The sequence below is a fragment of the Vicugna pacos genome, chromosome 19 (assembly GCF_048564905.1).
Source record: "Vicugna pacos chromosome 19, VicPac4, whole genome shotgun sequence".
Taxonomy (NCBI): domain Eukaryota; kingdom Metazoa; phylum Chordata; class Mammalia; order Artiodactyla; family Camelidae; genus Vicugna; species Vicugna pacos.
This window is the reverse complement of record NC_133005.1, coordinates 41,116,924-41,127,836: the sequence shown is the minus strand read 5'-3', so window position 1 is coordinate 41,127,836 and position 10,913 is coordinate 41,116,924. Positions and strand designations below refer to the sequence as shown.

Sequence of the window (10,913 nt, the reverse complement as noted above, 5' to 3'; positions counted from 1 at the left end):
CCAGACGATTTCAGGCTTCATCCTCCAACTTTACACCTTCAGTGGTCCATCCCCAGCAGAGAGAGACTTTCTCCTTTAAGGAGCACCCACAAAGTTTAGGGGTTGACTTTAATTGGATCAGCTAAACTCATGAACACAGCTTGAACAAGTCGTTATGGCTAGTGGGATGGGATTGTGCTAACTGGCGCAGTTCCCCCTTCTCCCAGCTGTGGAGTCAGCCCTGCCAAGCTTCGTGGGCTGACGGTTGGGGAGGGGGATTCCCCAGGGAAAGTGAGGGAGTGATCACCCCAAAAAGGGGAACAAAAGCAATAGAGATCAACTTCAGTGGCTGAAACAAATTCTGGGAACTTAACTTCATCTGTCCCCTTCTCTTGCCACTTTCCACCTTTTCCTTTCTCTTCATTTATTTAATAACCATTTGAAAGCTTTCCATTTGTCAGTTCCCATGTTTGGACCAGAAATATAACAGACTGTTTCAGAAACTGACATCTTATTTCCTCAATGATTTCATAACAGTACACATTTATAGTGAATACTTGCCTTACCCACACTTTCAGTGTTCACCCCTTTGGTACCCAAAAGGGCCGTGTGAAGTCCTGACACTCATTTGACACATGCTGTGGCTGGAAAGCAGCTGCAGAGAGTGCGTTCAGTAGCCAGGGCACGGTGTCTCCTGATTGTAGACTGGACAGGCAAGTGGTACCCACTGGTGGTGTGGCGGTGAGAGCTGCCTCCCGTGGGATGGTTGGCTGGCTGGCTCCCATAGCTTCTCCCCATCTGTGTCTCTTGCATTTCCTGGGGGGCAGTTCCGCCCTTGGACCTGGCACTCTGGCTTCCTCGGCATCTCCTCGCAGCCTCTTTGTGCTTACATCCCCCTCCATTATCCCTCCACATCAAAGAGCCCCTCTTCACTCTCAGGACTGGACACAAGGCACCAGGTGCCGAGGGCGCGTGCGTGAGGAGGCTCTCGTTGCGGGCCCTGCCCTTGGCTTGCACGGCCCTGAGAGGGAGCGCCTCCTTCAGTTCGCACCTTAGGTGCCTAGCTCGCCTCGCCTCACCCAGACCCTGTGTCTGTCTTTCTCCTCATAATTGTACTACAGAGCCGATCACAGAGGGCTTCGACGGCCCATTAAACCTGGACTTCTAACCATTAACAACAAATAGCTTTTCCTTGAGGGCAGGCAAAGTTCAGTCTGGAGAAAACACTGTGGCCTGACCTCTCTCTTCCTTTTCATTTTCATTCTGTCCTAGAGAAGCAAAGCGCCATGGAGGCTTCACTGTGGTCGAGAACAGGAACACGTTTTCTTTACATCAAAACATGCTGCGCCTTTGTGTCCTCCTATCCTTGCGTTGTGAGTCACTGTTGAAATGGTTGAAAACTTAGGATTGGGGGTCACACGCTTGATTTGAATCCTGGCCCAGCCAGTTTTTGGTAACATGACTTTGAGAAATTAATTGAGCCCCCCAACTGTCAGTTTCTCATTCTGACTGGTTGTATCCACTTTACAGAGTTGTTGAGGGGGTCAAATGGAATTTGGTGATGTTCACAGAGCATGTCAAATAATGCAGTCCGTTGAACACAAAGTACCAATAAACCGTCGTTCCCTGCAACACACTTGCCGTGAATCCGCGCATGGCGGGCTTCGCTCTGCGCTCTAGAGTCACAGCTGACGCAAGGGTGCATCCAGTCCCCACCCTGGGACAGCCTGCAGGCTGGTCGGGGAAGGAGGAGGGTTAAACTGGCAAGAATAGAGCTGGGTAAGTGTCCTCTAAGGGGAAATGCTGATGACCAGGTGGTATGAGGTGGGGTCTCCCATCAAGCCTGGGGAGCTGGAGGCAGCTTCCTGTTTAATCTGATTCCTGGGGTCTCAGCCGGGAGTAGGGGGCTCAGGAGGAGAAAGATGAGCAGTGGGGCCGATCCAGGCAGAGAGGGGAGAGTGTGATGAGTCCAGGGAGCTGTCCTCATTGGTTTTTGCCACTTGAACCTGTAGAGATGTTTCCTTTTAGTTTCTCTTTAAGTAAAGCTGCTAGTCACAGGTGATTTCCGGTGTATCTTCTGTTAGGCCCTTTCAGCGGCACTATTTGACGTGAGGCTTTAGAGAAACAGAGTGACATTAGCATATCTAAGAGGAATTCCTTTGGGAGAAGGTCTGGAAAAGTCATTAATATAACAGGAGGAAGTAAAAGGCATTTCTGAGCAATTTCCAATTTCAGATCCCCATTTCTGCTAGCGGTATTTTGACCTTTCTGTTCTATTTATTTAAAAAATTAAATTTTCGGCTGAATTCAGTCCTTCACAAAGGGGAACTCTATTATTGCTGACCTGAGTCAAAGCAGTATTCAGGCTTTGGTTCCTCATTCTCTGCGAAGTTTATGTGATAAAAATGTGGAGCCTGCTTCTGTAGATGCTCTAAAAGTACACCCCAGCAGCTCTGAGACACCCCAGATCCAGACTGGAATACTCAGTCTGTGGCCGGTGGTCCTCCCCACTTTGAAGTAACAATAATGGTATTAACAAAAACGAGCGGTAACCTACTCTCTTGTTTCCAACGTCTTCCAGCCCATTCACTCAGTACCCAGGGTGACCCTTACAGCATCCCACTTTTGCTCACATGATCACCCTGCTTAAAACTCCTCAGTGACTTCCTGTTGCTCCTGGGACCAAGAATCAGTTCTTTAATACGGCACAAAAGCTTCCTGAAGACAACTTTCCTGCCTCATCTTACACTGATTTCTGTGTACCAGCCCTCTTTTTGTTCCTAAAATGGCACATAGCTCCCTTCTGCCTCAGGGCCTTGCACATACAATTCCCTTGACCTAGGGTGACCAGCTGTCTCAGTTTGCTGGGCCTGCAGGGCTTCCCATGCTGTGGGATGTTCAGTACTAAAACGAGGAAACCTGGACAGAGCAGCACAGATTGACCATCCCACCTGCAAGGAGAACTCTTTCCCCTGCTTTCCCATCGCCCTTTACTCAGTTACCTAGTGCTCTTCATTTAGCTCCCAGCTCAAGTGACACCTCCTCCAGGAAGCCTTCCCTGACTATTTGAGCTAGGTTGGAACAGGCAGTCTACCAGAACACCATCACTTTTCTCCAGAGCATTTATTTGAGTTTTAAATCTCATGGTCACACAAATACTTGTAAAATTAAGGTTTGTCTTCTCTGACGAAGGGAAGCTCCAGGAGGATTGGGCCAGTCTGCACGTGCCCTAACAGTGAGCAAATGAAACAGCACAGTGCTTAGTATATGCTGGGTGCTCAGTAAATATGTGTGCAGTGAGTGGGCCCCAGTTGTGAGCTGGATGCAATGCTATGTATCTTACGTAAATTATTCTATTTTAATCCCGTTTCATTGCTTTGGGGTAGATACTGTTACTGCCCCATTTTGTAGGTGTGGAAAGTGAGGCTTAGCGATGGTAATGTTTTTATGGCCACCCGACTGGAAAGTGGCAGACTTTGGATTTGAACCATGTGCTGCTAACTCCAGAGCTCAAAAGACACTTAACAAGAAGCCACGTGGTTAATGTTGTAGTTAAAGTTTTCTGAGAGCACAGATCACTATGGAGAAAGGCATTACTTATATTTTTTATGATGCTGCTGTCCACTTGCATGAATGTGCATGCACATGGTTGGTTGTCAGGGGCTAGGGGGAGGAGGAAAGGGGTGGGAGGTTTAATGGGTACAGGATAATGGATGAAAATGTTTTGGACCTGAATAGACGTGATGGTTGCACAGCATTGTGATGTTACTACATACCACTGAACTGTACACTTTAAAATGGTTAATTTTACGTTATGTGACTGTTACTTCGTTAAAAAAACAACTCAGTAAATCATTGTCATCAAGTGTAGATTTTTAAGTACTATGAAGGAAGTAAATAAGATGATAATCATAGTAAGAGGGATGGGGAGGGTGGCCAGCCAAGGCATCCAGGGTACCTTGTCATGTGAGAAAAACAAAGGGAAGAAATAGGTCTTGTATGCTTCCATTTACAAATGGAAACATTCATTTCTATACAAGTGAAAAATTTCTACACAAATAGACCAGAAACAACAGTGGTTGTTTTGGAGGGAGATAAGGATCGGACCTGGGGTCAGAGGAGGAAAATTTGCTTTTTATTTCAGTGGGACTCTATTTTATTTTCAGAGAATTGTTTATCATGGACAAATACAAACACATACAAAAAGAACAGAGTTCGGTGAATCCTGATGTAGCAGCTGCTCAGCTTAGGTGACATTCGTTCATTGGCAATCTTGTTTCATCTGTGTCCCCGCTCAATCACTTTGAAGCAAATCCTATTTTGTTTTAAACATGTTCTAGTCTCTCTAAGAGGCAAGGATTTGTTTTTAAAATGTAACATTTCAGGTTGGATGATAGTGTGGTTAACAGCAGTGGTTTTACCTTTTATTGTGTGTATGTGCAGTTTTACTGTTTGATTACATTTTTAAATTTAATTGTTTTGAAGGAGACGTAGGATCCTTTTCGGTTCTTTGGCTCTTCTTTTCCACATGTGATCTGCTAAGGCGACATACCTCACCGCACACCTCACCACTGTGATGAAGAACAGAGGATCTGGCATCAGATAACGCCAGGTTCAGATCTCCCCCTTCCTGCTTGTTCTCTATCTGATCTTGGACAAAATCTTTAACCTCTTTGAGTTGTGCTTTCCTCACGTGAAGTGAGTAAAATGAGCCTCTGGCTCATTGTGAGAATTAAATGAAATTTTGCGAGAAAGGAGGACAGCCTTTAGCATGGTGGTGAGACGTACACACTCTCTAAAGACTTACTTTGTTTTACAATGATTGTCCTGTAATATTTTGATTGCAAGGATGCATTCTGGAGCCCATATCCCTATCTGCTAGCTGGGTGACTTTTATTTTAAGGGATTAAAAGGTGCATTTGATGTGTTCAACTCAAAAGAGGATAGCTAGAATGATTACTTTATACTTAACACGTCACAATTTTGTATCACAAAAGTAGCTGCACCCTAGTTCAGGATGGAAGGGCATAAAGTTCCCCCAAAATGCTGAGGTTCAGTTCCCACAAATAGCACTGTCAGATTGAAAAATAAGGACACACATTCCCTCTTGACTGGAATCTATGCTTGAACTTGTAGTGCAACAAGAGAAGAAGGGGTCAGCCCGACTCCTACAGCATCCTAACCAGCTCCCTTTTCCCTTGGGGCTAACAGTCGGCTCAGGCAGTAAATGGAAGGACCTTTTTCTGCGGCTTTGATGCGCAAAGGGTGGAGAAATGTTATAAGGGCTAAAACTTCTGGAATTCTGTTCAAGAGTAAACTTCAGAGAAAAGTTTATCTTTTTCCTTTCTTCAAGTGTCATCCCATTTTTGTCCACGAACGGGGGTTGCTTGTCAGTTTGGAGGAATCATAACACGACTGCCCATCAGAGGCGTGGCTTAAGTGAAAAGACACGTGAACGCACTTAGCCCTTTTCTTCTCATGCAGAAGAGGGAGTTGTTATAACTGTCACTGGGATCGTGTTGTGTTCGTAGGTGACCATGACACGAGCAGAGAGTAAGCACTTCACGAGATGAGAATGGGGTGGGCATTTAGAGAAGGAAGGGTTTGCTTCCGACTTCCATGTGGACAACAGGGGCCTTGAGGAAAGGAGATTAACAGTGATTCTAAGAGGAGGGGGAATTTCAAATGACCCTTGAATGATGGGAAGTGTTTGGACATGTGACGATGGGGGAAGGTGGACGGAACCAGTGTGAGCAGAGACATCACAGGTGTGTGTAACAAGTTTGGCTTCCATGAAGAGGGGGTTATAAGAATTAAGGTGGGGATTACAGATCATGACTGAGTCATGGAGGGCCTTGAATGCAAGGCTGAGAGATAGAATTTAATCTCTGGGTCAGTGGTTCATAAACTTCTTCTGTCTTGACACACCTGATGGATGGTATTCATCTATGTGACTCGCTTCAGGCGCCTGCCTTTTCTATAAGATGAACATAGTAATAATAGCACTACTTCACTGACTGGTTGTGAGGGTTTAGTGAGATGACGCGTGTGAAGTGCCTGTCATAGCTCCGAGTGAGTCTGTTAGCTGTCTCTCACTGTGTAACAAATGACCACCAGCTCTGCCACTTAACTCACAGTTGTTACCTCATGGTTTCTATAGGTACCACCACCTAGCTCGGTCCTCCACATGGTTGCAATCAAGGTGTTGGCAAGGACTGGGGCTCAATGGAGAAAGATACACTTCCACATTTACATGGTTGCTGGCAGAATTCCGTTTCTTGCTGATCGTCAGTTGGAGCCCACCTTCAGCTCCGAGCTAACTGTTGACCAGCCACCCTCAGGGCCTTGGTTCACGGACCTCCCTTGAAGTGACCATATGCCTCACCAAAGTTATGAAGAGAGAGAGTCTTCCAAGGTGGGCATTGAATTCTTACCTGATGTGATCGCGTACATGTGGTCACATCATTTTGTCACCTTTGCCATATTCTATGGGTTAAAAGCAGTTCCCAGATCTTGCCTGCACACTAAGATAAAGATCGCACAAGATTGTGAACCTCAAATGGTTAGGAGTATGGCAGCCACCTAAGAGTCTTGCCACCACTGACATAATGAATATCTAATACCGTCTTACTTTAAGAAATGAGTTTGGCAAGCAGAAAGCAGCAGGAAGACAGGAATTTATCTTTGTTATCCCAAAGCATATGCTAGGTTTTCATTAAATACCATTTGGATAAAAGACAAAAATGTTAATTTCCTGGAGTGCCTTCCCTGCTCCAGAAGTAGGCTAGTGTGGTCCAGGTGGGGCCGCGTTAGTATCCGCTTGGTGTGATGTGGTAACGGGGCAGCCTCCAGACCTCGATGGTTTGTTTCTTTGTTCTTCGTATCCACTGAGGGTGGCTGGGGGGCTTACTTGTTGTCTGCACTCGGGGACCCCCTTCTGGTGGAGTAGCCATTATCTGGAATAGTGATGGCAGAGGAAAAGGGAGTTTTGAAAGGTCTTGACCCTGTAAATGAATAATTTGTCCCAAAGTGCCTCACGTTACTTCCATCCAAGCTCACTGGCTGGAAATAATCCCACAGGCCCACTCACCCCAGGGGTCAAGGCAGTGCAGTCATTCCATGCACTCTAGAGGCAGAGTCAGGAGTATTTAGTGACCATCACTGTTGACCACACCAGGTGGATAATGAACAGAGGAATCAGAACAGTGGCTCCAGCTGCTTAGAGCTTCGCATCCGTGGCCTGGACACCGTGTGTCCGACATTCTACATCAGTTCTCCACTCTTCTCCACTGGCTCTGTGCCCTGGGATGATGGCCTTCACAGACGGCATCCCCTGCACTCCCTCTTACCTCTGGTTCCTGGTTAGGTTCAGCCAAAGTGGGCACCTGTAGGAGTTTGGAGGATGAAGAAAAGATACTTAGGTTCTTTCTTTTCCTGGTTTCTTTTTCCCCTCCATCTCTACCCACAGCACAAGTCAGGCAGCCCCCCTCCCACAACTAGAGCTTTTGGCGGGTTCTGCTCACAGCTCCATTTATTTGCAACTTCCATCTTAAGGTGGCCTAGTCCTACCCTCCTCACGAGTGCCTGGGTGCCTCCCTGTGCTCTGTTGCTTCTGAAAATTCTGCCGACAGCTTGGAAATCATATTTTCCCTGAACTCTCTTCCGATAGCCCTTTGAATAGGCTGTTCTCCCCAGAATCCCGACTGGGAAGTCTGACTTGTTGCCTTTGACGACAGCGGAATGATGGAGACGCATCATGTTTCCTCTGGCTGGATTTTAGGTGTGTGAGTTGCCGTAGTTACGTGGAAGCTACTCAAAAATGAGTAGGCTGAAGATGTTCTAGAAAACAGAGTGGCCGGAAGCTATGGCTCAGTCAGGCTCAGGTCTAGTTTTTGAGGGGAAGACCTTGTTGAGCAATCTCTCACCTGCCAGCTCCTCTGATTGTTTTCATGAGGTACCTGTTTTCTTGACAGTAAACTCCAGATGTTTAATATCCGGACTGTGTGTCTAACTCTTCTGGGCTTGACCTCAGTTGGAAAGAACTAAGAAGGTTGAAGAGGTGTTGTCAGTTGCACGAATGGCCTCAGTGCTTCATTTCTCCCTGGGTTCATGCCTTTTGCAGCAACTTTGCAAGTTATTTCCTCTAAAGCGGCAGAACTGCATTTCCCTTGGGTCTGTCTGTGTTATTTGCTTTGGAAACAAAATGTTAGTGGCCATGGCGCAGAGTCCTAGAAAATGCTTGTGTGATTTGCTGGCCCTCCCACACCTCAGCCCTCGCCATGACAACACTTCTGGGCTGCCCTGCTGTCCCAGGAGGAGGAGGAACGGAAGACGTGTGGAAGAGGGTCAGCGTGCCCCCATTGGTTCCAGTCTTGTTGCACTGACTCACGGAGATCAATGCCCCACGTGACTGTGAGAATACATGGTCAGTGGCTTGCTGTGCACGATGACTGGCTGTGGTGACCTGATCCAAGTGTTGAGGCACACACTGGTGTTTCACAGCGTATTCTGTTTGTTCCACTCACAAGATTAAGTACCAACTCGGTGGGAGGCCCTGGGGGTGGCGGTAATAGTCCCTAATCTCAGTCTACCCCTCCTCCACTCACTCGCCGCCACTCTTTCTCTAGAGTTCCCACAACCATAGGCAAGACCTAATCTTGTGTTACATCATTTCATGTCATCCTGCACTTCCTCCTTGTGTCTGTCTCTCTTCAGTGTGTTTTTGGGTGCAAGTGACAGGAACTCAGTCAAATTGACTTAAGCAGAAATAAGGAAAAAGTGCTTACTGAATCAGGTAACTGAGGAAGTTAAGGAGGGTGACTCAAGACACAGGTGGACTCAGGTTGTGAGGACTCCGTCTAGGTTCCTGGTCCCAGCCTGGCTCTGGTTTCAGAGGGGCTCCTGGCTGGGTCTCTGCACAGTACCTCCCACTCTAGAAATGTGTTACCTGCTCATCTTGGAACGAATCATAGAGGCAATGGCCGTGCCTGGAACAGTGTGTATCCCTAGAGCCCAGGATACCTAAGAGGGGATGAAGGGGGTTTCCAAAATTAAAAAGGAGGTGCTTCTGTTCGTAAAAGAGAGAATGGAGGCTTGAGGTGCAGAACCAACAGTGAAACTATTGCAGATTTCACTGTGTCATGATTTATGTGTTCCCCTCTTATAACATCAGTCTCTTCCACGGGATGCCCGGCTCCATGAAAGACGGAATGTGCATCCGTTATGCTCACCTCTAGATTTCCAGTGTCCTCTGTAGTCTGGTACATAATAGGAGATAAATGTTTCTCTTTTTCCATCTATACCATTTTTATTTTCTCAAAGAGCCATTTTCTTTAAACATGCTGTGCCTTCCTTTTATTTTTTCCTTCCAGCTTTATTGCAATATTCTTGACATACAGCACTGTGTAAGGTACACAGCATAGTGATTTGACTTACATACATCATGAAATGATGACTGCAGTAAATTTAGTGAACATCCATCATCTCATATAGGCACAAAATAAGAGAAAAAGAAAAAAAAAGATGTTTTTTTACTTGTGATGAGGGCTCTTAGGATTTGCTCTCAACAACTTTCAAATATGCCATACAGCAAGGTTAATTTTATTAATCATGTTGTACATTCAAGAAATAAATATTTCCAGCCTCTCTGCCTCTTTGCTGTACCAAGAACATATAAGACATGCTGCCCCAGGACCTTTGCAGCGGCTCTTTTTTCTGCTTGTACACTCTTTCCTCAAGTATCAAGATGATGATTCCTCATCCATGTTAGATCTTATCCCTGAAGCATCTCCTGACCACCTATAACCTCAGTCCTGCCAGGTACTAGCTGTGCGCTCTTCAAAGGAGGGAGACTGAGGGAGGTTGAAATCCAGCCCATACTCAGCCTTTCATGCACTCCTGATGGAAGTGTGAGAGACGTCTTTTTCTAATTGATCCACCTGGTGGTGGGGGGGAGTCCTTTATATGATTCAAAGACGCTGTTTGTGCTGGTTGCAGCCCTGCAACTTATCTAAACAGTGACGTGCTATACTTGCTCCTTGTTCATTACCTTGCTATGCGGAGCGTAAGCTTCTGGATGGCAGAGATTTTTGTTTCCTTCACTGCTGTATCCTCGCTTTGTGAGTAGTACCTGACACAAAGTAGGTGCTACAAAAAGAGTTGTTCAATGAATGAATGGATTCACGTGTTTAAAAAAGCAGCAGAAACAAAGGCAAGCTTTAGTCCTTGGGTTCGCAGTCTCATTTCTCCTTGTTGAGTTTAGTTTTTATTTGTGGTTTAGCTGCTCAACCCTGGAGATCAGTTCACCAGGATCCTGGGAGTTATTTGCAACATTATGGTTTCTATTCCACTTCACTTTTATTTAGAGATAGGAAAATAGACTGCTGCTTTTTTCAATTCTTTTATTGAGATCCCTCTTTTTCCCCTGCATCAGATTTAATGAAAACCCTAATAATGGGATGAAAATACTGCCAGGTTATATTAATGTAACACATAAGCAACATAAAAGCCTCACACCTCCATGTAACTAAGATAAACCTGAAATTCCATCCTGATGCCCCCCCGCCCCCGAAAGCCATCACTTCTCTGAGGCTTCCTGAGGACTCCCTCTTAAATATAAGTTTGCCAGGAGCATCATAGCTTAAGAATAAATATTTCTCAAGCAGCTTTTGGGGCTGACTTGGTTGACTTTTCCAAATCTGCAGTACTTAAAAAAAAAAAGTCTTTGAATAAATCTTATGCAACATTTTAAGCTTGGCATTAACATTTTTGTTTTTGCATAAGTTATAGCAACTCATGTGTTTCAGTAGCCCAGTGTCCACCCGTGCTGGCGAGTTGGATGCCTCTTTAATTACAGAGATTCAGCCTTCCTGAGACTGATAAAACTATTGAGACTGAAATTCAGTGCTGGCCTGGAATGATGCTACTAAAATTGA

The 10,913-nt window shown here is 45.7% G+C and overlaps 1 long non-coding RNA gene across 1 annotated transcript; it reads right to left on the bottom strand.

Moving 5' to 3' along the window:
- Positions 1–6,636: 6,636 nt before the first annotated feature.
- On the bottom strand, positions 6,637–7,690 carry LOC140687322 (uncharacterized). Its single transcript, XR_012061526.1, has 3 exons — positions 7,549–7,690; positions 7,070–7,364; positions 6,637–6,935 (listed from the first exon to the last, which is right to left on the bottom strand). It is a non-coding gene; the product is annotated as an uncharacterized lncRNA (long non-coding RNA).
- Between the last annotated feature and the right edge of the window lie 3,223 nt (positions 7,691–10,913).